The sequence below is a fragment of the Liolophura sinensis genome, chromosome 9, assembly GCF_032854445.1.
Source record: "Liolophura sinensis isolate JHLJ2023 chromosome 9, CUHK_Ljap_v2, whole genome shotgun sequence".
NCBI lineage: Eukaryota > Metazoa > Mollusca > Polyplacophora > Chitonida > Chitonidae > Liolophura > Liolophura sinensis.
The window spans coordinates 129,093-157,020 of NC_088303.1; the positions used below are offsets into that span (position 1 = coordinate 129,093).

At 43.2% G+C, this 27,928-nt stretch overlaps 1 protein-coding gene across 2 annotated transcripts in view; it reads left to right on the forward strand.

Moving 5' to 3' along the window:
* Window positions 1-1,260: 1,260 nt before the first annotated feature.
* LOC135475366 (docking protein 5-like) overlaps window positions 1,261-27,928 on the forward strand; it is a 49,021-nt gene continuing 22,353 nt past the window's right edge. The window contains exons 1-3 of one of the 2 annotated variants that reach the window (XM_064755230.1): window positions 1,330-1,386; window positions 5,448-5,504; window positions 13,282-13,367. The gene's annotated coding sequence lies outside the window, so the exon portion shown is untranslated. Of the gene's footprint in view, window positions 1,387-5,447; window positions 5,505-13,281; window positions 13,368-27,928 lie in introns of both variants that reach the window. The other variant, XM_064755229.1, reaches the window with a different exon arrangement.

A 27,928-nucleotide genomic window follows, 5' to 3' on the forward strand; every position in this document is an offset into this window, starting at 1 on the left:
GTGTAAACCACCAACTTTGGTGATTAAGCAATGGTCTTGCTGTTGACCTTTTGACCTCCAACTGTGAGTGCGATTACTTTTAAGTCTTCAGTGATACAGTTGAGCATGAATTGAGAAAATGAACTCCTATCCAAGCCTGGGATTTAGTTCACACCTTGTGTTTCATTGCATCTGAAAAACCTGTTTCTTAACCAGTCAGTGTTGAGCTGCTCCAAGGAGTATCATAAATCTGTCTCAGTATGCTCCTCTGATTTAGAAGTTTCCCGAGTTAGCCAGTTTTATCCTTTGTTTTTATTTTTTAGGTGACACAGAAAATCCAATTTACAGAATAAAATTAAACCTTTATGACAAAGTACAAGCATTGCTTATGTTGTGCCCAGAGCGTTGACATCGGAGTCCATTAACCAGGAAAGAAATGTTAAGCACTATGTTAGGTATGGTACATGTATCTCAAAAAGTACTGCAGGCATTGAGCTCATGATTTACACACATGTAGAGTACAGTAACACCAGGATGATATTCCAGTGTTGATTTGGTGTGTACATATTAAACACCGTAAACTACTGAATTCCTGACTTAGTGTACTGTGTTTTAGAATCCAAGTTAAACAAAATGTTAGGGGTTGAATCTCAAAAAGTACTGCATGTATTGACTTGATGTTTTACATGCATATAAATCACAGTGACACAATGGGAATGTTCCATTGCTGATGCTCTATGCGCATATTAATTATCATAAATTACCAAATTCATGATTTCAGTACTTTATGTATTGAGCTCAACTTTTGCTTTCACTGTCTCTCTTACTGACGAGCTCTAGTTTTGGTAGCCTTGCTACCAAATCTAAGTTTGTTTTCCCAAATCTTGATGTTTTCGTGATTTTCTTTTATTTCAAACTTTTCCGATCACAAAATATGTCAACAAGAAAATTTACAATTCATATTTCACACAAAATAGGTGATTTATTCTTTATTCAGGTTTTTTAGTCTTGTTTTTTTTTATACTTTCTTCAGACTTTGAAAAAATCTCATTCTGCCTGTAAAACAAACATTTAGATTCAGGTCGTTGGACTGAGTTCAAGGCAGTGATAGTTACATGAGGGACCTAAAACATTATGCTTTAAACGCAAGACCCCTAGTTAACATTCCACATATTTAAAAGGGGACAGGCCGTGTTTTGTTATCTAGGGGAGATCACTCTGGCAGTCAGATTTCCTCCGTGAAATCCGTCGCTGGACCAGGAAGTGGGACAAAAGCGGTGTCAACTTTCGTCAACGGAAGCTTGGCGAGTGGGGGACGCACATCTGCCACTCGGTAGTGCCTAACTGGTAAAACAAATGTTCAGAACTAATATCCAACAAGGATGACCGGGTATATATCATTTACAGGTAAGAGTAGAGTGTGACAAGATGTAGTTTATTTTGGCAGGAGTTCGGCGCACCTGGCACTGTTGCTGTGGAATGGCCTCACCTTGTTGTTTATAATTTCGTCTTCGATGTCAGTATGAATATGAATTATGACTGCAAGGGGCATGGCAGGTTACATGCGTGTCGCGAAACACTGCTGTGAAAAATCCAACGGTTTCAAAATGGATATGATTTATTTATTTATTTGATTGTTGTTTTACGCCGTACCAGTACTCAAGAATATTTCATTTATACGACGGCGGCCAGCATTATGGTGGAAGGAAAGCGTTCAGATAACGGGGGAAACCCACGACCATCCGCAAGTTGAAGACCTTCCGACGTACGGCTTTAGCGGAAACGTGGATATGACTTTAGATGTGTGCCTATAAGGAGGTTGATCTGAGCACTATTGCTGATGGCTTGAGCTGGGTATGATGCTCTAACCATGGATGTGGGCAGAAGCTGCATAAGGTCAGTTTTGTTCAGTACGGGTATTGTTCAGTAGGCTAGGGGCCTGTGTCATGTATGTAAGACAGAGTAAAGAGTAAGTCCAACAGCCTCACTGGTTTGCAACCTATAGAGTGTCAACATATCTCCATGTGCCTCATCAAAATAGAATTAAACATTTAATTATTTGCTAAAAAGAATTATATGTTTTTAAAGTTTGGGGTGGGGGGTGGGGGGACATATGTTATGGCCCTATTACTTTCAATCCAACCATATAAAAACTGCACCACAGTGCATCAGAATCGAATGTTAAATATTTTGTTTAATTTGTTCAAATAGATTAATGCACTATAATGTATTTTACTGATCAGATATTTAATCTCTGGAAAATTTGTATCTGAATGTAATTTACTAAATCCAGCAATGTAAATCAGCAACAGTGAATACAGGAGCAAAAAAATATCTGTCTAGTGCCCCAAAACACTGTTTATGTTCTAGCAAAACTCAGTGCAGTATTTGCCCTGGCTATTTTAGAGCATTCATTTTAGCACAGGCAGTCCTAACTAAGCAAATGTTTTATAAGTCATGGCTGCATGTTTTCTGTGACAAAGAAAACCAATATATTATGGATGATTCTCTCATTCTGAGGTATGTTTGAGGCCATAACCAAGACAGTAGAGTCTCATTGGTCAAGGGCTGGTTGGTCGAGGGCTGGTTGGGGCTGATTGGTTGAGGGCTTATTGGCCAAGGGCTGATTGGTTGAGGGCTGGTTGGTCAAGGGCTGATTGGTCAAGGGCTGATTGATCAAGGGCTGATTGGCCAAGGGCTGATTGATTGAAGGCTGGTTGGTCAAGGGCTGATTGGTCAAGGGCTGGTTGGTCGAGGTCTGGTTGGTCGAGGTCTGGTTAGTCGAGGGCTGGTTGGGGCTGATTGGTCAAGGGCTGATTGGCGAAGGGCTGATTGGCCAAGGGCTGATTGGTTGAGGGCTGGTTGGTCAAGGGCTGATTGGTCAAGGGCTGATTGGTCGAGGGCTGATTGGTCGAGGGCTGGTTGATTGAGGGCTGGTTGGTCAAGGGCTGATTGGTCGAGGGCTGGTTGGTCGAGGGCTGGTTGGTCGAGGGCTGGTTGGGGCTGATTGGTCAAGGGCTGGTTGATTGGTGGCTGGTTGGTCAAGGGCTGATTGGTCAAGGGCTTGTCGGTCGAGGGCTGGTTGGGGCTGATTGGTCAAGGGCTAATTGGCCATGGGCTGATTGGTTGAGGTCTGATTGGTCGAGGGCTGGTTGGGGCTGATTGATTGAGGGCTGATTAGCCAAGGGTTGATTGGTCAAGGGCTGATTGGCCAAGGGCTGATTGATTGGGGGCTGGTTGGTCAAGGGCTGGTTGGTCGAGGGCTGGTTGGGGCTGTCAAGGGCTGATTGGCCAAGGCCTGGTTGATTGAGGGCTGATACGCCAAGGGCTGATTGACTGAGGGCTGATTGGTCAAGGGTTGATTGGTCAAGGGTTGATTGGTCAAGGGTTGATTTGTCAAGGGCTGATTGGTCAAGGGCTGATTTATCAAGGGCTGATTGGTCGAGGGCTGATTGGTCGAGGGTTGATTGGTCAAGGGATGATTGGCCGAGGGCAGGTTGGTCAAGGGTTGATTGGTCCAGGGCTGATTGGTCGAGGGCTGATTGGTTGAGGGCTGGTTGGTCAAGGGCTGATTCGTCAAGGGCTGATTGATGGAGGGCTGATTGGTCGAGGGTTGATTGGTCCAGGGCTGATTGGCCAAGGGCTGATTGATTGGGGGTTGGTTGGTCAAGGGCTGGTTTGTCGAGGGCTGGTTGGGGCTGATTGGTCAAGGGCTGATTGGCCAAGGGCTGGTTGGTTGAGAACTTGTTGGGACTGATTGGTCAAGGGCTGATTGATTGAGGGCTGATTGGCCAAGGGCTGATTGACTGAGGGCTGATTGGTCCAGGGTTGATTGGTCAAGGGCTGATTGGCCGAGGGCAGGTTGGTCAAGGGTTGATTTGTCAAGGGCTGATTTATCAAGGGCTGATTGGTCGAGGGCTGATTGGTCGAGGGTTGATTGGTCAAGGGCTGATTGGCCGAGGGCAGGTTGGTCAAGGGTTGATTGGTCAAGGGCTGATTGATCAAGGGCTGATTGGTCAAGGGCTGATTGGTCGAGGGCTGATTGGTCGAGGACTGGTTGGGGCTGATTGGTCAAGGGCTGATTGGCCAAGGGCTGATTGATTGAGGGCTGATTGGTCGAGGGTTGATTGGTCGAGGGCTGGTTGGGGCTGATTGGTCAAGGGCTGATTGATTGAGGGCTGATTGGTCGAGGATTGATTGGTCAAGGGCTGTTTGGTCGAGGGTTGATTGATCAAGTGCTGATTGGTCGAGGGCTGATTGGTCGAGGGCTGGTTGGGGCTGATTGGCAAAGGGCTGATTGATTGAGGGCTGATTGGTCAAGGGTTGATTGATCGAGGGCAGGTTGGTCAAGGGCTGATTGGTTGAGGGCTGATTGGTCAAGGGCTGATTGGTCAAGAGCTGGCTGGTCAAGGGCTGGTTGGGGCTGATTGGTCAAGGGCTGATTGGCCAAGGGCTGGTTGGTCGAGGGTTGGTTGGGGTTGATTGGTCAAGGGCTGATTGGTTGAGGGCTGATTGGCCAAGGGCTGATTGATTGAGGGCTGATTGGCCAAGGGTTGATTGGTCAAGGGCTGATTGGCCGAGGGCAGGTTGGTCAAGGGCTGATTGGTCTAGGGCTGATTGGTCGAGGGTTGATTGGTCAAGGGCTGATTGGCCGAGGGCAGGTTGGTCAAGGGTTGATTGGTCAAGGGCTGATTGGTCAAGGGCTGATTGGCCAAGGGCTGATTGGTTGAGGGCTGATTGGTCGAGGGTTGATTGTTCGAGGGCTGATTGGTCGAGGACTGGTTGGGGCCGATTGGTCAAGGGCTGATTGATTGAGGGCTGATTGGTCGAGGGTTGATTGGTCGAGGGCTGGTTGGGGCTGATTGGTCAAGGGCTGATTGGCTGAGGGCTGATTGGTCGAGGGTTGACTGGTCGAGGGCTGATTGGCTGAGGGCAGGTTGGTCAAGGGCTGATTGGCCAAGGGCTGATTGGTTGAGGGCTGATTGGTCAAGGGCTGATTGGTTGAGGGTTGATTGATCAAGGGCTGATTGGTCGAAGGCTGATTGGTCGAGAGCTGGTTGGGTCTGATTAGCCAAGGGCTGATTGATTGAGGGCTGATTGGTCGAGGGTTGATTGGTCCAGGGCTGGTTGGTCAAGGGCTGATTGGTCAAGGGTTGATTGATCAAGGGCTGATTGGCCAAGGGCTGATTGATTGAGGGCTGATTGGTCGAGGGTTGATTGGTCAAGGGCTGATTGGCCGAGTGCAGGTTGGTCAAGGGCTGATTGGTTTCCAGTTATAATGTCCCTAATAATCTAAAATTGAAGCATAAGTTTGCCATTATGATATAAATATACATATTGTTTAAATTTTAATGGACAGAAGTGAGTGAATGAGTGCTTGGGGGTTTAACGTCGTAGTTAACAATTTTTTCAGTTGTATGACGACGAAGGAACCATTACAGTGCATGTAATGTGCCTCCTTGTTGCAGGACGGATTTCCACCGCTCTTTTATCTAGTGCTGCTTCACTGAGACGACTTACCAAAGGCAAGTCAGCCACCCAACCCAAGCCATTATACTTCCTCTTTTAAGGTCTTAGGTGTGACTCGACCCAGGATTGACCCTGGATCTACCGCTGCCAAAGCGGGCACGCTACCTACTGTGCTATCTTGCATATATGACAATGAGCATGATGGTGGATTATGGTTGCATATATATTCACTTCTTTCTTTACTGTAAGAGAATTTACATACCCTTGCCACACACATGCAGGTGATCCCTGAAGACTCCCCTGGGCTCTGCCTGGTTTCCCCCCACCACAATGCTGGCTGCTGGTGTATAAGTGAAATAATAGATGCATGATGTCATGCTTGGCAAATCTAGGTCGCACCTTCTGCTGTTTTTTTTTACGAGCTGAACGCCATTTACTCGTAATACATTTCCGAATCATCTATATACACAAGCTGTAAGTTTCTCATGGCTAGCCCTAACCTGTACATCTGTATACACATGCTGTAAGTCTCTCATGGCTAGCCCTAACCTGTACATCTATATACACGAGCTGTAAGTCTCTCATGGCTAGGCCAAACCTGTACATCTGTATACACAGGCTGTAGGTCTCACATGGCTAGCCCTAACCTGTACATCTATATACACAAGCTGTAAATCTCACATGGCTAGCCCTAACCTGTACATCTGTATACACAGGCTGTAAGTCTCACATGGCTAGCCCTAACCTGTACATCTATATACACAGGCTGTAAGTCTCTCATGGCTAGCCCTAACCTGTACATCTATATACACAGGCTGTAAGTCTCTCATGGCTAGCCCTAACCTGTACATCTATATACACAAGCTGTAAGTCTCTCATGGCTAGCCCTAACCTGTACATCTATATACACAAGCTGTAAGTCTCTCATGGCTAGCCCTAACCTGTACATCTATATACACAGGCTGTAAGTTTCTCATGGCTAGCCCTAACCTGTATATCTATATACACAGGCTGTAAGTCTCTCATGGCACATTCATGCATGTGTACACCTGTACATCTATATGCACAAGCTGTAAGTCTCACATGGCTAGCCCTAACCTGTACATCTGTATACACAGGCTGTAGGTCTCACATGGCTAGCCCTAACCTGTACATCTATATACACAGGCTGTAAGTCTCTCATGGTACATTCATGCATGTGTACACCTGTACATCTATATGCACAAGCTGTAAGTCTCTCATGGCTAGCCCTAACCTGTACATCTATATACACAGGCTGTAAGTTTCTCATGGCTAGCCCTAACCTGTACATCTATATACACAGGCTGTAAGTCTCTCGTGGCACATTCATGCATGTGTACACCTGTACATCCATATACACAGGCTGCAAGTCTCTCATGGCTCATTCATATGTGCATACACTTATACATCTCTATACACAAGCTGTAGTCATCTTCTGTACTCAGGTTAATGCTGGATGTGCTCATCTTCTGTACTTGGTAATGGTGGATGTGCTCATCTTCTGTACTCAGGGTAATGGTGGATGTGCTCATCTTCTATACCCAGGTTAATGGTGGATGTGCTCATCTTCTGTACTCAGGGTAATGGTGGATGTGCTCATCTTCTATACCCAGGTTAATGGTGGATGTGCTCATCTTCTGTACTCAGGGTAATGGTGGATGTGCTCATCTTCTGTACTTAGGGTAATGGTGGATGTGGTCATCTTCTGTACTTAGGGTAATGGTGGATGTGCTCATCTTCTGTACTCAGGTTAATGGTGGATGTGCTCATCTTCTGTACTTAGGGTAATAGTGGATGTGCTCATCTTCTGTACTCATGGTAATGGTGGATGTGCTCATCTTCTGTACTTGGTAATGGTGGATGTGCTCATCTTCTGTACTTAGGGTAATAGTGGATGTGCTCATCTTCTGTACTCAGGTTAACGGTGGATGTGCTCATCTTCTGTACTCATGGAGATGGTAGATGTGCTCATCTTCTGTACTCAGGTTAATGGTGGATGTGCTCATCTTCTGTACTTGGTAATGGTGGATGTGCTAATCTTCTGTACTTAGGGTAATAGTGGATGTGCTCATCTTCTGTACTTGGTAATGGTGGATGTGCTCATCTTCTGTACTTGGTAATGGTGGATGTGCTCATCTTCTGTACTCGTGGTGATGGTGGATGTGCTCATCTTCTGTACTCAGGGTAATGGTGGATGTGCTCATCTTCTGTACTTAGGGTAATGGTGGATGTGCTCATCTTCTGTACTTAGGGTAATGGTGGATGTGCTCATCTTCTGTACTCAGGTTAATGGTGGATGTGCTCATCTTCTGTAATTAGGGTAATGGTGGATGTGCTCATCTTCTGTACTCATGGTAATGGTGGATGTGCTCATCTTCTGTACTTAGGGTAATGGTGGATGTGCTCATCTTCTGTACTTAGGGTAATGGTGGATGTGCTCATCTTCTGTACTCAGGTTAATGGTGGATGTGCTCATCTTCTGTAATTAGGGTAATGGTGGATGTGGTCATCTTCCGTACTCATGGTAATGGTGGATGTGGTCATCTTCTGTACTTAGGGTAATGGTGGATGTGCTCATCTTCTGTACTCAGGTTAATGGTGGATGTGCTCATCTTCTGTAATTAGGGTAATAGCAGATGTGCTCATCTTCTGTGCTCAGGTTAGTGGTGGATGTGCTCATCTTCTGTTCTTAGGGTAATGGTGGATGTGCTCATCTGCTGTACTCATGTTAATGGTGGATGTGCTCATCTTCTGTACTCAGGTTAATGGTGGATGTGCTCATCTTCTGTAATTAGGGTAATAGCGGATGTGCTCATCTTCTGTACTCAGGTTAGTGGTGGATGTGCTCGTCTTCTATACTCAGGTTAATGGTGGATGTGCTCATCTTCTGTACTTAGGGTAATGGTAGATGTGCTCATCTTCTGTACTCAGGTTAATGGTGGATGTGCTCGTCTTCTATACTCAGGTTAATGGTGGATGTGCTCATCTTCTGTACTCATGGTAATGGTGGATGTGCTCGTCTTCTATACTCAGGTTATTGGTGGATGTGCTCATCTTCCGTACTCATGGTAATGGTGGATGTGCTCATCTTCTGTACTCAGGTTAGTGGTGGATGTGCTCGTCTTCTGTACTCAGGTTAATGGTGGATGTGCTCATCTTCTGTTCTTAGGGTAATGGTGGATGTGCTCATCTTCTGTACTTAGGGTAATAGTGGATGTGCTCATCTCCTGTACTTAGGGTAATAGTGGATGTGCTCATCTCCTGTACTCAGGTTAGTGGTGGGTGTGCTCATCTTCTGTAATTAGGGTAATAGCGGATGTGCTCATCTTCTGTACTCAGGTTAGTGGTGGATGTGCTCGTCTTCTATACTCAGGTTAATGGTGGATGTGCTCATCTTCCATACTCATGGTAATGGTGGATGTGCTCATCTTCTGTACTCATGGTGATGGTGGATGTGCTCATCTTCCGTACTCAGGTTAATGGTGGATGTGCTCATCTTCTGTACTCAGGTTAGTGGTGGATGTGCTCGTCTTCTATACTCAGGGTAATGGTGGATGTGCTCATCTTCCGTACTCATGGTAATAGTGGATGTGCTCGTCTTCTATACTCAGGTTAATGGTGGATGTGCTCATCTTCCGTACTCAGGTTAATGGTGGATGTGCTCATCTTCTGTACTTAGGGTAATGGTAGATGTGCTCATCTTCTGTACTCAGGTTAATGGTGGATGTGCTCATCTTCCGTACTCATGGTAATGGTGGATGTGCTCATCTTCTTTACTTCTGTACTGTACACAGGGTAATGTTGGATGTGAATGTCTTCCATCTCTGTAACATTACTTTCTTTTTGTATGAATATTATTAATATGCATGGTTTTGGAAAAGTGGATGTGATAAATATGAGGTTCGATTTTCTTTGTACAAAAAATGACATACAGTACAGTCACATTCTGGCTGAACATCCCACGCCCATCATGGCTCCCTGTTTGCGTATTGTGATATACAGTCGTATTCCGGCTGAATATCCTACACCCATCATGGCTCCCTGTTTGCGTATTGTGATATACAGTCGCATTCCGGCTGAATATCCTACACCCATCATGGCTCCCTGTCTGCGTATTGTGATATACAGTACAGTTGCATTCTGGCCGAATATCTTCCGCCCATCATGGCTCCCTGTCCGGTTATTGTGATATACAGTAGAGTCGCATTCCAGTTTAATATCCTTTACCCATCATGGCTCCCTGTGTGCATATTGTGATATAAAGTAGAGTCGCATTCCGGCTGAATATCCTACACCCATCATGGCTCTCTGTCTGCGTATTGTGATATACAGTAGAGCTGCATTCCTGCTGAATATCCTTCGCCCATCATGGCTCTCTGTCTGCGTATTGTGATATACAGTAGAGCTGCATTCCTGCTGAATATCCTACACCCATCATGGCTCTCTGTCTGCGTATTGTGATATACAGTAGAGCTGCATTCCTGCTGAATATCCTTCGCCCATCATGGCTCTCTGTCTGCGTATTGTGATATACAGTAGAGCTGCATTCCTGCTGAATATCCTACACCCATCATGGCTCTCTGTCTGTGTATTGTGATATACAGGACAGTCGCATTCTGGCCGAATATCTTCCGCCCATCATGGCTCCCTGTGTGCATATTGTGATATACAATACAGTCGCATTTCGGCTGAATATCCTACACCCATCATGTCTCCCTGTCTGCGTATTGTGATATACAGTACAGTCGCATTCCGGCTGAATATCCTTCGTCCACCATGGCTCCCTGTATGCAAATTGTATTATACATTACAGTTGCATTACATTACAGTTGCATTCTGGCTGAATGTCCTACACCCATCATGGATCCCTGCCTGCGTATTGTGATGTACAGTATAGTCGCATTCCGGCTGAATATCCTTCGCCCATCATGTCTCCCTGTCTGCATATTGTGATATATAGTACAGTTGCATTCCGGCTGAGTATCCTACGCCTATCATGGTTCCCTGTCTGCGTATTGTGATATACAGTACAGCTGCATTTTGGTTGAATACCCTTCACCCATCATGGCTCCCTGTCTGCGTATTGTGATATATAGTACAGTCGCATTCTGGCTGAATATCCTACACCTATCATGGTTCCCTGTCTGCGTATTGTGATATACAGTACAGCTGCAGTTTGGTTGAATACCCTTCACCCATCATGGCTCCCTGTCTGCGTGTTGTGTTATACAGTAGAGCCGCATTCTGGCCAAATATCCTACACCCTTCGTGGTTCCCTGTCTGTGTGTTGCGATATACAGGAGGGTCGCATTCTGGCCGAATATCATCCGTCCATCAAGGCTCCCTGTCGATGTATTGTGACATACAGTAGAGTTACATTCCGGCTGAATATCCTACGCCCCATGATGCCTTCCGTTTGGCGTATTGTGATATACAGTAGAGTCAAATTCCAGCTGACTACCCCACACCCATCATGGCTCCCTGTCTGCATATTCTAATATACAGTAGAGTCTCATTCCAGCTGAATGTCCTACGCCCATCATGGCTCCTTGTCTGCATATTTTGATATACAGTACAGTTGCATTCCAGCTGAATGTCCTACGCCCATCATGGCTCCTTGTCTGCATATTTTGATATACGGTACAGTCGCATTGCGGCTGAATATCCTACACCCATCATGTCTCTCTGTCTGCGTATTGTGATATACAGTACAGTTGCATTCCGGCTGAATATTCTATGCCCATCATGGCTTCCTGTCTGCGTATTGTGATGTACAGTACAGTTGCATTCCTGTGGAATATCCTTTGCCCATCATGGTTCCCTGTTCACATTATGTGATATACAGGACAGTCGCATTCATGTGGAATGTCCTTTGCCCATCATGGCTCCCTGTGTGCGCATTGTGATATACAGTACAGTTGCATTCCGGCTGAATATTCTATGCCCATCATGGCTGCCTGTCTGCGTATTGTGATGTACAGCAGAGTCGCATTCCAGTTTAATATCCTACGCCCATCACGTCTCCCTGTTTGCGTATTGTGATATACAGTACAGTTGCATTCCTGTGGAATATCCTTTGCCCATCATGGTTCCCTGTTCACATTATGTGATATACAGGACAGTCGCATTCCTGTGAAATGTCCTATGCCCATCATGGCTCCCTGTGTGCGTATTGTGATATACAGTACAGTTGCATTCCTGTGGAATGTCCTTTGCCCATTATGGCTCCCGGTCAACGTTTTGTGGGCCCACTATGATCCGATCATGTTCTTTTGAACCTGTACAGAAGATGAGCACATCCACCATTACCCTGAGTACGGCAGACGAGCTTCTATTGGCATAGAGTAATGTACAGCTAAATCCATGATTTGTCCTATCATCAATCTTTCACCCATCGAACAGTTAGGGGACCTGGATCCTAACTCGCCAACATCAGAGATCTCGCACTTGTCTTCAGCTACAATGTGAGTGGAGTAGGCGACCACAAGCTGTTATCAAGACACTGATATTATCCATGAGACGACATTGTGTGACGTGTTATGCAAACTGGGGATGTCATGCGGGGTAGTGACTGTCATTTTCATACGATCGCGTCAGGATAGCAGGATGGAGTGGATCAGGGTCAGCCTCTGATGAAAGCAGTATATTTGGCTGGCATCCAGCTGTACTGTAACAGGCATTAGAACAAACAGGTTAATCGTTCTTCATATAGATTAGTCAATCCTAAACTTCAGCCATTATTTCCCAATGGAAAGAACATATAAACTTAAATTTCAATACAGTGCTGTTACCTTAAAGTCGTCCTGCAATTTGACGATGCCATATATCGATTCTGAAGGTTATGTATAGTTTTGTTAAATTACTTTTGCCTGGGAAGATAACAAATTGTTAGAATGTTCAGATTTTGAGTATGTTCAGTTCTTGATAATCTATAATGTCCATTTTCTATTGAAATGAAGACATCAGATGCCTGTGCATGCAATGTCGGTTGGGTTTGGAAATGTCCACAATCTGTTCACGAGTTACTGCAGGCTAAATGTCAGACGTTTGTCATTGGTAATTAATTACCCGGCCTTGTTACAGATGGGAATTGGCAGAAACAGAGCTTTTTTTATTGATTTCCCCCAAAACCCACATGGGCGTGCAGTGTTGAATTCACATACTAAAAGAAAGCAATACAAAAGCAGAAGAAAAAAGATATGTTTTTGCTGTGGTTACACCAAGAAGCAGTTTCAGTGTGTTGAGTTTGTCTAACATACTAAACGTGATGTTTGACGTAAGTTTGGTGTTTATTAGCCTTGGGCATGTCGTTCAAGTATTTAGGGAGTGTATGGAAATGAGTGTGCCTAAGGTGACTTGGAATACCCTAGTCAGTGTTCTTGGCTCAATCTTATGGCCAGAGAACAAAGAAAGTCATAAATCAGCAGGAAAACACAATAACTATGGTTTAGGATGGCTGCAGGCCTCCATTACTTCAGCTCTGACTGCAACCCTCTGTCACCTCAGCGCTGTAGTCATCTGAGAGTCTGATTAGTGTCACTCAAACTTTCATGACCAATCACACTGCCCCATGTCCCTAATGAAAAGTATGCTGATCAATTATTGGTGGACTCTATACAATTCTCCTGCGCTGTTGTCCAATCACATTATTTTGTTATTTTGCCCATCTCAACAGCACAATGGCTCGTTTCTAATCTCTAGTGATTAGTAATCAACTCCGGTATCTGGAGAAGTTGTCATCAATCTTGGGGCAAGTCTTGGGTATCGCCACATTCTCCATCATTGCAGCACTGGGTTTTTGTTCTCCGACAGATGAGCTGTGAAAACAGCCACAGACAGAGAGAATACACTGGGATGGAGGAATGTCCTCTCGCGGTGACACACTATAGCCACACCTGGTAAGTTACAACTTGTTTTCTATGGCACTTTTATAGGATCTTTTAGGATCTGTTGTACATGTGTGTAGTGAACATGTGTACATCTATTGTACATGTGTGTAGTGTACATTTGTGTAGTGAACATTTGTACATCTATTGTACATGCGTGTAGTGTACATTTGTGTGGTGTACCTGTGGGTAGTAATACATTTGTGTAGTGTACCTGTGGGTAGTGTACATTTGTGTAGTGAACATGTGTACATTTATTGTACATGTGTGTAGTGTACATTTGTGTGGTGTACCTGTGGGTAGTGAGCATTTTGTGTGGTGTACCTGTGGGTTGTGTACATTTGTGTAGTGTACCTGTGGGTAGTGTACATCTGGTACATGACAAAGTTACTCCATTTTGCTTCATTCTGAGAGTTCGGTAGATTTAGCTGAGAAAGGTGTTTTGAAAGATAGGGTGGCACATAATCCTACCAGGAAAATGTAAATTCTGTCACCAAATTGTATGGCATTTATTTGTGTGGTCAAAATTGCATGGTTAATAGCAGTATACTGTGTGCATATGTCACATTTTCTGCATGCATATGTTTGAAGCCACATTGATCATGTTGGTGGCTGAGCTCATGCTGTGTGTTTGATGCCGCATTGATCAAGTTGGTGGCTGAGCTCGTGCTGTGTGTTTGAAGCCACATTGGCCACATTGGTGGTCAAACTCATGCTGTGTGTTTCAAGGCCACATTGATCATGTTGGTGGCTGAGCTCATGCTGTGTGTTTCAAGCATATTGATCATGTTGGTGTCTGAGCTCATGCCGTGTGTTTGAAGCCACATTGGTCATGTTGGTGGCTGAGCTCATGCCGTGTGTTGAAGCCACATTGATCATGTTGGTGTCTGAACTCATGCTGTGTGTTTGAAACCACATTGATCATGTTGGTGTCTGAGCTCATGCTGTGTGTTTGAAGCCACATTGATCATGTTGGTGTCTGAGCTCATGCCGTGTGTTTGAAGCCACATTGGTCATGTTGGTGGGCTGAGCTCATGCTGTGTGATTGAAGCTACATTGGTCACATTGGTGGTCGAGCTCATGCTGTATTTTTCAAGCCATATTGATCATGTTGGCCACATTGGTGGTCGAACTCATGCTGTGTGTTTCAAGCCATATTGATCATGTTGGTGTCTGAGCTCATGCCGTTTGTTTGAAGCCACATTGGTCATGTTGGTGGCTGAGCTCATGCCGTGTGGTTGAAGCCACATTGATCATGTTGGTGTCTGAGCTCATGCCTTGTGTTTGAAGCCACATTGATCATGTTTGTGGCTGAGCTCATTCTGTGTGTTTGAAGCCACAGTGGTCATATTGGTGGTCAAGCTCATGCTGTGTGTTTCAAGCCATATTGATCATGTTGGTGGCTGAGCTCATGGTGTGTGGTTGAAGCCACATTGATCATGTTGGTGGCTGATCTCATGCTGTGTGGTTGAAGCCCCATTGATCATGTTGGTCTCTGAGCTCATGCTGTGTGTTTGAAGCCACATTGATCATGTTGGTGTCTGAGCTCATGCCATGTGTTTGAAACCACATTGATCATTTTGGTGGCTGAGCTCATTCTGTGTGTTTGAAGCCACATTGGTTATGTTGGTGTCTGAGCTCATGCTGTGTGTTTGAAGCCACATTGATCATGTTGGTGTCTGAGGTCATGCCGTGTGTTTCAAGCCACATTGGTCATGTTGTTTGGCTGAGCTCATGCCGTGTGGTTGAAGCCACATTGATTATGTGGGTGTCTGAGCTCGTGCTGTGTGTTTGAAGCCACATTGGTCATGTTTGTGGCTGAGCTCATTCTGTGTGTTTGAAGCCACAGTGGTCATATTGGTGGTCGAGCTCATGCTGTGTGTTTCAAGCCATATTGATCATGTTGGTGGCTGAGCTCATGCCGTGTGGTTGAAGCCACATTGATCATGTTGGTGGCTGAGCTCATGCTGTGTGTTTGAAGCCACATTGATCATGTTGGTCTCTGAGCTCATGCTGTGTGTTTGAAGCCACATTGATCATGTTGGTGTCTGAGCTCATGCTGTGTGTTTGAAACCACATTGATCATTTTGGTGGCTGAGCTCATTCTGTGTGTTTGAAGCCACATTGGTTATGTTGGTGTCTGAGCTCATGCTGTGTGTTTGAAGCCACATTGGTCACATTGGTGGTCGGGCTCATACTGTGTGTTTGATGCCATATTGATCATGTTGGTTTCTGAGCTCATGCCGTGTGTTTGAAGCCACATTGATCATGTTGGTGGCTGAGCTCATGCTCTGTGATTGAAGCTACATTGGTCACATTGGTGGTCGAGCTCATGCTGTGTTTTTCAAGCCATATTGATCATGTTGGCCACATTGGTGGTCGAACTCATGCTGTGTGTTTCAAGCCATATTGATCATGTTGGTGTCTGAGCTCATGCCGTGTGTTTGAAGCCACATTGGTCATGTTGGTGGCTGAGCTCATGCCGTGTGGTTGAAGCCACATTGATCATGTTGGTGTCTGAGCTCATGCTGTGTGTTTGATGGCACATTGGTCACGTTGGTGGCTGAGCTCATGCCGTGTGTTTGAAGCCACATTGATCATGTTGGTGGCTGAGCTCATGCTGTGTGATTGAAGCTACATTGGTCACATTGGTGGTCGAGCTCATGCTGTGTTTTTCAAGCCATATTGATCATGTTGGCCACATTGGTGGTCGAACTCATGCTGTGTGTTTCAAGCCATATTGATCATGTTGGTGTCTGAGCTCATGCCGTGTGTTTGAAGCCACATTGATCACATTGGTTGTCGAGCTCATGCTGTATGTTTGATGACACATTGATCATGTTGGTGTCTGAGCTCATGCTGTGTGTTTCAAGCCACATTGATCATGTTGGTGTCTGAGCTCATGCCATGTGTTTGAAACCACATTGATCATTTTGGTGGCTGAGCTCATTCTGTGTGTTTGAAGCCACATTGGTTATGTTGGTGTCTGAGCTCATGCTGTGTGTTTCAAGCCACATTGATCACATTGGTTGTCGAGCTCATGCTGTATGTTTGATGACACATTGATCATGTTGGTGTCTGAGATCATGCTGTATGTTTGAAGCCACATTGCTCACATTGGTGGTCGAGCTCATGCTGTGTGTTTGATGCCACATTGATCATGTTGGTGGCTGATCTCATGCTGTGTGGTTGAAGCCCCATTGATCATGTTGGTGTCTGACCTCATGCTTTGTATTTGAAGCCACATTGATGGTCGAGCTCATGCCGTGTGCTTGATGCCACATTGATCATGTTGGTGTCTGAGCTCATTCTGTGTGTTTGATGCCACATTGGTCACATTGGTGGTCGAGCTCATGCTGTGTGTTTGAAACCACATTGGTCATCGAGCTCATACTGTGTGTTTCAAGCCACATTGATCATGTTGGTGTCTGAGCTCATGCTGTGTGTTTGATGGCACATTGGTCACATTGGTGGTCGAGCTCATTCTGTGTGTTTCAAGCCATATTGATCATGTTGGTGTCTGAGATTATGCTGTGTGTTTGAAGCCACATTGGTCATGTTGGTGGCTGAGCTCATGCCGTGTGTTTGAAGCCACATTGATCATGTTGGTGGCTGATCTCATGCTGTGTATTTGAAGCCACATTGGTGGTCGAGCTCATGCCGTGTGCTTGATGCCATATTGATCATGTTGGTGTCTGAGCTCATTCTGTGTTTTTGATGGCACATTGGTCACATTGGTGGTCGAGTTCATGCTGTGTGTTTGAAACCACATTGGTCATCGAGCTCATACTGTGTGTTTCAAGCCACATTGATCATGTTGGTCTCTGAGCTCATGCTGTGTGTTTGATGGCACATTGGTCACATTGGTGGTCGAGCTCATTCTGTGTGTTTCAAGCCATATTGATCATGTTGGTGTCTGAGATTATGCTGTGTGTTTCAAGCCACATTGGTCATGTTGGTGGCTGAACTCATGCCGTGTGTTTGAAGCCACATTGATCATGTTGGTGTCTGAACTCATGCTGTGTTTGATGCCACATTGGTCATGTTGGTGTCTGAGCTCAAGCCGTGTGTTTGATGCCACATTGATCATGTTGGTGTCTGAGCTCATGCCTTGTGTTTGAAGCCACATTGGTCATGTTGGTGTCTGAGCTCATGCCATGTGTTTGAAGCCACATTGATCATGTTGGTGTCTGAGCTCATGCCTTGTGTTTGAAGCCACATTGGTCATGTTGGTGTCTGAGCTCATGCCATGTGTTTGAAGCCACATTGATCATGTTGGTGTCTGAGCTCATTCTGTGTGTTTCAAGCCATATTGATCATGTTGGTGTCTGAGATTATGCTGTGTGTTTGAAGCCACATTGGTCATGTTGGTGGCTGAACTCATGCCGTGTGTTTGAAGCCACATTGATCATGTTGGTGTCTGAACTCATGCTGTGTTTGATGCCACATTGGTCATGTTGGTGTCTGAGCTCAAGCCGTGTGGTTGAAACCACATTGGTCATGTTGGTGTCTGAGCTCATGCCGTGTGTTTGAAGCCACATTGGTCACATTGGTGGTCGAACTCATGCTGTGTGTTTGAAGCCACATTGATCATGTTGGTGTCTGAGCTCATGCCGTGTGTTTGAAGCCACATTGGTCATGTTGGTGGCTGAGCTCATGCTGTGTGTTTGAAGCCACATTGATCATGTTGGTGTCTGAGCTCATGCCGTGTGTTTGAAGCCACATTGGTCATGTTGGTGGCTGAGCTCATGCTGTGTGTTTGAAGCCACATTGATCATGTTGGTGTCTGAGCTCATGCCGTGTGTTTGAAGCCACATTGGTCATGTTGGTGGCTAAGCTCATGCCGTGTGTTTGAAGCCACATTGGTCATGTTGCTGGCTAAGCTCATTCTGTGTGTTTGAAGCCACATTGGTCATGTTGGTGTCTGAGCTCATGCTGTGTGGTTGAAGTAATTGGTCATGAATAAAATGAACCTTTTGAAAGTACAACTTGAATCCAAAAATGACAACTTGTCCTAAATACCTTACATTTACAGGTCGTTTTCACTGAAGGAATTAATTAAAAGAGTCTTTCTGTAGTTATTTGTCTCTTTTAAAATAATTACCACATTAACTGAAAAAACAAAAGTGAGTTACCCTCTATGTTGAACCACTACCTTGTTGAACTTTAACAATGGTAAGATTGTTTTATTCCTAAGATGCCCTTCCAAATATTTACTTTACGTCATATGACTCAATGTCAGTGGTTTGTAGTTTTGTGTTCATGAGAATTGCCATCTTATTGCATTTTTTAATTGATGTCTGTGATCATTTTGCCATTGATATCTGCCAAGCCTTTTAAACATGCCTGGTGTACAATCTGATCATTTTGCCATTGATATCTGCCAAGCCTTTTAAACACGCCTGGTATCCACTCTGATCATTTGCCATTGATATCTGCCAAGCCTTTTAAACAGGCCTGGTATACACTCTGATCATTTTGCCATTGATATCTGCCAAGTCTTTTAAACATGCCTGGTATACACTCTGATCATTTGCCATTGATATCTGCCAAGCCTTTTAAACATGCCTGGTATACACTCTGATCATTTGCCATTGATATCTGCCAAGTCTTTTAAACATACCTGGTATACACTCTGATCATTTTGCCATTGATATCTGCCAAGCCTTTTAAACACGCCTGGTATACACTCTGATCATTTGCCATTGATATCTGCCAAGCCTTTTAAACAGGCCTGGTATTTTGCCATTGATATCTGCCAAGTCTTTTAAACAGGCCTGGTATACACTCTGATCATTTGCCATTGATATCTGCCAAGTCTTTTAAACATGCCTGGTATACACTCTGATCATTTGCCATTGATATCTGCCAAGCCTTTTAAACACGCCTGCTATACTCTCTGATTATTTGCCATTGATATCTGCCCAGCCTTTTAAACACGCCTGGTATACACTCTGATCATTTGCCGTTGATATCTGCCAAGCCTTTTAAACACGCCTGGTATACACTCTGATCATTTGCCATTGATATCTGCTAAGCCTTTTAAACATGCCTGCTATACTCTGTGATCAGTTTGCCATTGATACTCTGTGATCAGTTTGCCATTTATATCTGCCAAGCCTTTTAAACATGCCTGGTATACTTTCAGTTGGTGTTGATCTCTGCAAGGCCTTTTAAACTTGCCTGGTATATCTTTACTCAGTTTGCCATTTGATACTCTCTGATCAGTTTGCTGTTAATATCTGCCAAGCCTTTTAAACATGCTTGGTATACTCTCTGATCAGTTTGCCATTGGGACCTGCCATGTCTGTGAACCTTAATTTGATTAATTTGAAACAAAGAATCGACCACACTCTTTTCACTCGCCTTTTGCATGGTATATACAAATTCTTTGAAACAATGTCTACATGTACATTCCTACTCAGACTCTCAGGTCAATTTTCATTGATATTTATTAACTCTTTGAAACCTTACATATTTGCATAATAAAAGTGTTTTTTTGAATTTTAGATAGAAACACATGTCTCTTCATACAGTAACCAACATGACCAAGTGTAAACCTCCCTGATAATTTGTTCCCTAATGTTTTAGGTTTAATTCAACTTAATGTTTATTTTCAAAAAGTGCAACAAGTGGCATATGTGTAATTCATTGAAATATCTTCCTAAATCTGAGAAGTTTACAAACTCAGTGAAATCTTTGCCTCTGTGACATGGCTGTTTATTAATCATTTTGATAGTGTTGCTTTACCATAAGAACTCTGAGTGTATGGGATTGGTTGGTAGTGTTTGTGTCCTCAGTGTTAATCTTGGATAAATTCCCATTTTTATGACAGTTGGGTGTGTCACCTGATGGGGGATGGGGGATGTAGTCTGGGGAGAGTTTAGACAGAGATTGGGATCTTAAGTATGTGTAGAAGACCTGATTTTCAAACCTTAATAAACCTGACTCTATTGCATGCTGTCTGTCCTGATTTTACGAGCAGGATGTTAATGCTTCCATTGGGTCAGGTCTGATATTGACACCCAGCACAAGCATGTGCACCATCAAGGCCATGCTCTTTGCTGGCACCCCATCATCTTGATAACCTCTCTTTGTTTTATCAGGCCATGGGGCAAAACCCCAGCAGAACACATTGGCATTGTATGCAAATGCTGCATCCCCACCCCTTCCGCTCTCTCTCCACCTCCCTCTCTTTCTACCTCCCTCTTCCCCTACCCCACCCCTTTTCCTGGTTATATGTTTTATGCATGTTGTTGAATTCCCTGCTGTGGCTGTAATGTGTAATTACATGATGGCAGATAATTATCCTGCCAACGCATGGCTCTGCAGAACGTGAAATAATTACTGGCCAGTAATGGAGATGAGTGTCACCAAGGGGAGAAAAACTCATCGAGCGAGACTGATATCAGTTTAAACTGGGACTTGTTTCTAAAACTGTTGGACCATGACTTAGCTTGATCCTCTGAGCACCGAAGACCCTAATGTATAAGTCATTAGAATCGGTGTCGCCAGACTGAGACTGTGTCAACTGTTACCCTGCAGAGCACACAAATGCTAAGACGCAGTCATGTCTCCAAAGCTTTAGCTGCCAGCCACATTAGACAGGTCAACCTCCCATGTAGAACCATCTTGGGGATTCCTGCAAATGTTGTGATAATCAGGTGGAGAATGATAAAAATCTTAAAGCAAACATTAGTGTGAGTCTCTAATCAACACAGAGGTAGAATTCAAGTTTTCTTATTGATCTGATCAGTGGTGACAATTAATTATAAGTTTGTGTAATGTTAAGACAAATTTATTTTATTGTTTCTCACATGTTCTGAAAACTTTGCTGCCAGGCCTGCATCAGCCTAAGAGTTCCATGTAATATAACACACAAAAAATCTATCCAAATGTAAAACAATCAATTGATATATGTATAAAGTCAACAAAGATTATAATTAAATGATAATACAGAGTAATCTGATGTACATGAATACACATGTAAGCAATTCTGTACACATGCTTTGTAGACTCAAGTTCAAGTTATATCATGGTTGAGAGTTGATAAATAAAGTTTCATTAAAGTACTTCCTTCTTAGTAAACTGATACAGCAGAAGTGTTAATTGATGAAATGACAGTACAAACTAAAACTTTCTGAATGGATGTATGCTGTTTATATTGATTGAATCAACAATGACTTTTGTTTTGAACACTATTGATTTTGAAATGACTAATTCGATGACAAAACCTTTTGAACTTATGCATCTTGTTATTTATTGAATTTGAAATAATGGTTACTGTTTTGTTATCATATTGGTTTTGAAATGAGTGGATAAATTTGACATGGTTATACCAGTTAATAGCTCTGAGAGGCAGTGATTGGTATATGGGGCAGGGTTGCATTATCTTCAGCCGGGACAGAACTCACAAGGCAAGACGCCTGGGAAAATAGCAGTCAAACTATAGTGGACATAACTGTTGAACACCCAAGATATCTTGGCCACATAGAGCAGCGCCACATAGGGCAGGGCAGACAATTAATGAAATGGCCAGGTCTGACTCAGACCAGCCCAAACCCAACAATATGGTGTCAAGTTGCCAGAGTTGCCATGTTAAGCTCTTAACCTGTACCTGAATCTTTGCAGACATTACATTATCAGAATGCTGACTGGAAGCCAGATGTTTAAAGGTCAGTTACAATGCAACATAGCCACACCCCCTTCCTCAGCTGGTTGCTAGCTGTATGTTCGCTACTGTTGATGAATATGCTTTGTTGAGTTAGATTAGCCATAGGGTAGCATTGGGAAGGCTTAAAAGCTCTTCATCCAGCTGAAGTCCCCTGATTTGACAGTCTTTCTCTTTGATACAATAACAAAACTGATCCAGATATTAAACTTCAGCGATTAGGCTTTAATGATGATTGAGGCTGGGATTTTTTTTTTATATCATTGGCTTTGAAAAGCAATAAACTCGTGGAAGTCCTCTTCAACAGCACATGCTTTTTCTTTTTTGCTTTGATGGGATTTTGTTTGGATGTGCAGTGGTTTAAGAAGCAGATTAAGGAGGTTTTATGGCTGTGATGAAAGGAAGCTGTTGGCGCTGAGAACAGGAGTGGAGCTTTAAAACCTGTCATCAGGATAATTGTGTGTCTGCTGAGGTCTGTAGGAAACACCAAGCCAAGCTAACATGGTGAGGTCTGTAGGAAACACCAAGCCATGCTAGCATGGTGAGGTCTATAGGAAACATCAAGCCATGCTAGCATAGTGAGGTCTATAGGAAACATCAAGCCATGCAAACATTGTGAGGTCTATAGGAAACACCAAGCCATGCTAGCATAGTGAGGCCTATAGGAAACATCAAGCCATGCAAACATTGTGAGGTCTATAGGAAACATCAAGCCATGCAAACATTGTGAGGTCTATAGGAAACATCAAGCCATGCAAACATTGTGAGGTCTATAGGAAACATCAAGCCATGGTAGCATAGTGAGGTCTATAGGAAACATGAAGCCATGCAAACATGGTGAGGTCGATAGGAAACATCAAGCCATGCTAACAGTGTGAGGCCTAGAGGAAACATCAAGCCATGCTAACATTGTGAGGCCTATAGGAAACATGAAGCCATGCAAACATGGTGAGGTCTATAGGAAACATCAAGCCATGCTAACATTGTGAGGTCTATAGGAAACACCAAGCCATGCTAACATTGTGAGGCCTATAGGAAACATCAAGCCATGCTCACATTGTGAGGCCTATAGGAAGCATCAAGCCATGCTAACATTGTGAGGCCTATAGGAAACATCAAGCCATGCTAACATTGTGAGGTCTATAGGAAACACCAAGCCATGCTAGCATAGTGAGGTCTATAGGAAACATCAAGCCATGCTAACATTGTGAGGTCTTTAGGAAACACCAAGGCATGCTAGCATGGTGAGGTCTATAGGAAACATCAAGCCATGCTAACATTGTGAGGTCTTTAGGAAACACCAAGCCGTGCTAGCATGGTGAGGTCTATAGGAAACATCAAGCCATGGTAGCATAGTGAGGTCTTTAGGAAGCACCAAGCCATGCGAGCATGGTAACGTCTGTGGTCTTTCATGAGCACAATGAATTTTTTTTTGCATAGCTATTTGTGTATAATGATGTACTCAATAGCATATTAATTGTGCTGGAGGTTTATTGGACCTGTGAGTAGAGGAAGTCTGCACATGTACGTGTGCCTTTTGTGATATGTAACAAACTTTTGAAGCCATGAAAATTTACTAAAACTCATAAAGTGGAAGAAACGGTTGTAGCTTCAATAGATGTACTGTTACTCAGTTTTGAAAAGCATCAAATCTGACACCTCAAGATTTCTTCACCATGCTGAAAGATTGCTTGATAGTGTATACACACATCTACTGCTACACCAAGCATTTGAATTTCCCTTGAATCATACTGTAAGAAAGAATGAGAGTATAACATCTTAGCGAAAACATTATACATTCCTTGTTAAAAAGTGGCTGCCAATCCCTGAAACATAGCTAATACCCACCCCAACCTCCCCAGCAATGACACAGTTTGTCACCCTGCTCACGGCTTTCAGAATTCTGGCTCCCTATTTAATGAGCACTAAAACCATCTGCGTTATATCCAATTCCCATGGGACACGCGTAACACAATTTCTCATCAGAGATGCAATTTTCATGATCAAATCAGGGGTTGTGCACATTCTGGGCTTGAAGTGCGTATAATTGTCACAAAGACATGAAGGAGTGTTTGAAATAATAGGGATTCAAATTTCCATGTAAATTTAATGTGAAATTATATGATCTATTATTTATTATAAGAGGGACATATTTTTTTTCACGGGAGGAAATAGGGAAAGTATGAGTTTTCCTGGATGGGAGAGTGGACATACAACTTTGTAATCTCTGATTGTGCTATATTTGTGTTTTCCTGGAGGGGAGAGAGGACATACAACTTTGTAATCTCTGATTGTGCTATATTTGTGTTTTCCTGGAGGGGAGAGAGGACATACAACTTTGTAATCTCTGATTGTGCTATATTTGTGTTTTCCTGGAGGGGAGAGAGGACATACAACTTTGTAATCTCTGATTGTACTATATTTGTGTTATTCTGGTGGGTAGAGAGGACATACATATTTGTAATCTCTGATTGTACCATATTTGTGTTTTCCTGGAGGGGAGAGAGGACATACAACTTTGTAATCTCTGATTGTGCTATATTTGTGTTTTCCTGGAGGGGAGGGTGGACATACAACTTTGTAATCTCTGATTGTGCTATATTTGTGTTTTCCTGGAGGGGAGAGAGGACATACAACTTTGTAATCTCTGATTGTGCTATATTTGTGTTTTCCTGGAGGGGAGAGAGGACATACATATTTGTAATCTCTGATTGTACTATATTTGTGTTTTCCTGGAGGGGAGGGTGGACATACAACATTGTAATCTCTGATTGTGCTATATTTGTGTTTTCCTGGAGGGGAGAGAGGACATACAACTTTGTAATCTCTGATTGTGCTATATTTGTGTTTTCCTGGAGGGGAGAGAGGACATACATATTTGTAATCTCTGATTGTACTATATTTGAGTTTTCCTGGAGGGGAGGGTGGACATACAACTTTGTAATCTCTGATTGTGCTATATTTGTGTTTTCCTTGATGGGAGAGAGGACATACATATTTGTAATCTCTGATTGTACCATATTTGAGTTTTCCTGGAGGGGAGGGTGGACATACAACTTTGTAATCTCTGATTGTGCTATATTTGTGTTTTCCTTGATGGGAGAGAGGACATACATATTTGTAATCTCTGATTGTACTATATTTGTGTTATTCTGGTGGGTAGAGAGGACATACATATTTGTAATCTCTGATTGTACCATATTTGTGTTTTCCTGGAGGGGAGGGTGGACATACAACTTTGTAATCTCTGATTGTGCTATATTTGTGTTTTCCTGGAGGGGAGAGAGGACATACATATTTGTAATCTCTGATTGTACCATATTTGTGTTTTCCTGGAGGATAGAGTGTACATATATCTTTGTAATCTCTGGAGGGGAGAGAGGATATACATCTTTTTAATCTCTGATTGTGTTATATTTATGTTTTCCTGGAGAGAAGAACAGACATACATCTTTGTAATCTCTGATTGTGCTATATTTATGTTTCCCTGGATAGAAGAGGAGACATACATCTTTTTAATCTCTGATTGTGTTATATTTATGTTTTCCTGGAGGGGAGAGAGGACATACTTCTTTGTAATCTCTGGTTGTACTATATTTGAGTTTTCCTGGAGGGGAGAGAGGACATACATCTTTGTAATCTCTGATTGTACTATATTTGAGTTTTCCTGGAGGGGAGAGTGGACATACAACTTTGTATTCTCTGATTGTGATAAATTTATGCTTTCATGGAGGAGAGAGGGCACATATATCTTTGTAATCTCTGATTGTGTTATATTTATTTTTTCCTAAAGAGAAGAACAGACATACGTCTTTGTAATCTCTGATTGTACTATATTTGTGTTTTCCTGGAGTGGAAAGGGGACATGCATCTTGGTAACCTCTGATTGTGCTATATTTGTGTTTTCCTGGAGGGGAAAGGGGACATGCGTCTTTGAAATCTCTGGTTGTGCTATATTTGTTATCTCCTGGAGGGAAGAGGGTACATACATCTTTGTAATCTCTGATTGTGCTATATTTGTTATCTCCTGGAGGGAAGAGGGTACATACATCTTTGTAATCTCTGATTGTGCTATATTTGTGTTTTCCTGGAGGGGAGAGGGGACATGCATCTTTGTAACCTCTGATTGTGCTATATTTGTGTTTTCCTGGAGGGGAAAGGGGACATACATCTTTGTAATCTCTGATTGTGCTATATTTGTGTTATTCTGGTGGGTAGAGAGGACATACATCTTTGTAATATCTGGAGGGGAGAGAGGACATGCTTCTCAAAGGGGGCCTCCGTGGCTCAGTCGGTTAGCGTGCTAGCGCAGCGTAATGACCCAGGAGCCTCTCACCAATGTGGTCGCTGTGAGTTCAAGTCCAGCTCATGCTGGCCTCCCTCTCCGGCCATACGTGGGAAGGTTTGTCAGCAACCTGCGGATGGTCGTGGGTTCCCCCGGGCTGTGCCCGGTTTCCACCCATCATAATGCTGGCTGTCGTCGTATAAGTGAAATATTCTTTAGTACGGCGTAAAACACCAATCAAATAAAGAAATAAGGACATACTTCTCTGATTGTACCATATTTGTGTTTTCCAGGAATGGGAAGAGGACATACATCTTTGTATTCTCTGATTGTACTATATTTGTGTTTTCCTTGAGGGGAGAGGGGACATACATCTTTGTAATCTCTGATTGTACTATATTTGTGTTTTCCTAGAGGGGAGAGTGGACATACAACTTTGCATTCTCTGATTGTGCTAAATTTATACTTTCCTCGAGGGGAAAGGGGACATATATCTTTGTAATCTCTGATTGTACTATATTTATGTTTTCCTGGAGCTGAGAGAGGACATGCATCTTTGTATTCTCTGATTGTGCTATATTTGTGTTTTCCTGGAGGGGAAAGGGGACATGCATCTTTGTAATCTCTGATTGTGCTATATTTGTGTTTTCCTGGAGGGGAGAGGGGACATGCATCTTTGAAATCTCTGATTGTCCTATGTTTGAGTTTTCCTTGAGGGGAGAGGGGACATATATCTTTGCAATCTCTGATTGTGTTACATTTATGTTTTCCTTGAGGGGAGAGAGGACATACATCTTTGTAATCTCTGATTGTGTTATATTTATGTTTTCCTGGAGAGAAGAGGGGACATACATCTTATTTATCTCTGATTTTGTTATATTTGTGTTTTCCTTGAGAGAAGAGCGGGCATACTTCTTTGTGATCTCTGATTTTGCTATATTTTTGTTTTCCTGGAGGGGAGAGGGGACATACATCTTTGTAATCTCTGAATTGTACTATATTTGTGTTTTCCTGGAGGGGAGAGAGGACATACATCTTTAATCTCTGATTGTGTTATATTTGTGTTTTCCTGGAGAGAAGAGGGGACATACATTTTTTTAATCTCTGATTGTATTATATTTATGTTATCCAGGAGGGGAGAGGGGACATGGCTTAATATAACAAGACAAGTTACATACTAAACTCGTTTTTGATAGTCCAATTCATCAATTTCTAACAAAATCCTGGGCGTTTTTGTTCTTTTGTGCGTTTTGACATACATTTACCTATATTATAATGATTCAATCCTGCTGAGGACAAGCAGGTGCAATGTATGCAGGCCCAACTGATGTTACATTATCTTGAAACGGCTTGTTCTTTGTCTGTTATTTTAATGGCCTTTGATCACAGGTTTGGAAGCCAACCATGCATACTGTACAGCTTCATTGACAACACTGATGAATACTGAAGAGAATCAACTGTAATTAATCTTAATTTTCTCTTAGAGTGGAATGTGTATTGGCTGTAAAGTCATGGGGTGGAATGTGTATTGGCTGTAAAGTCATGGGGTGGAATGTGTATTGGCTGTAAAGTCATGGGGTGGAATGTGTATTGGCTGTAAAGTCATGGGGTGGAATG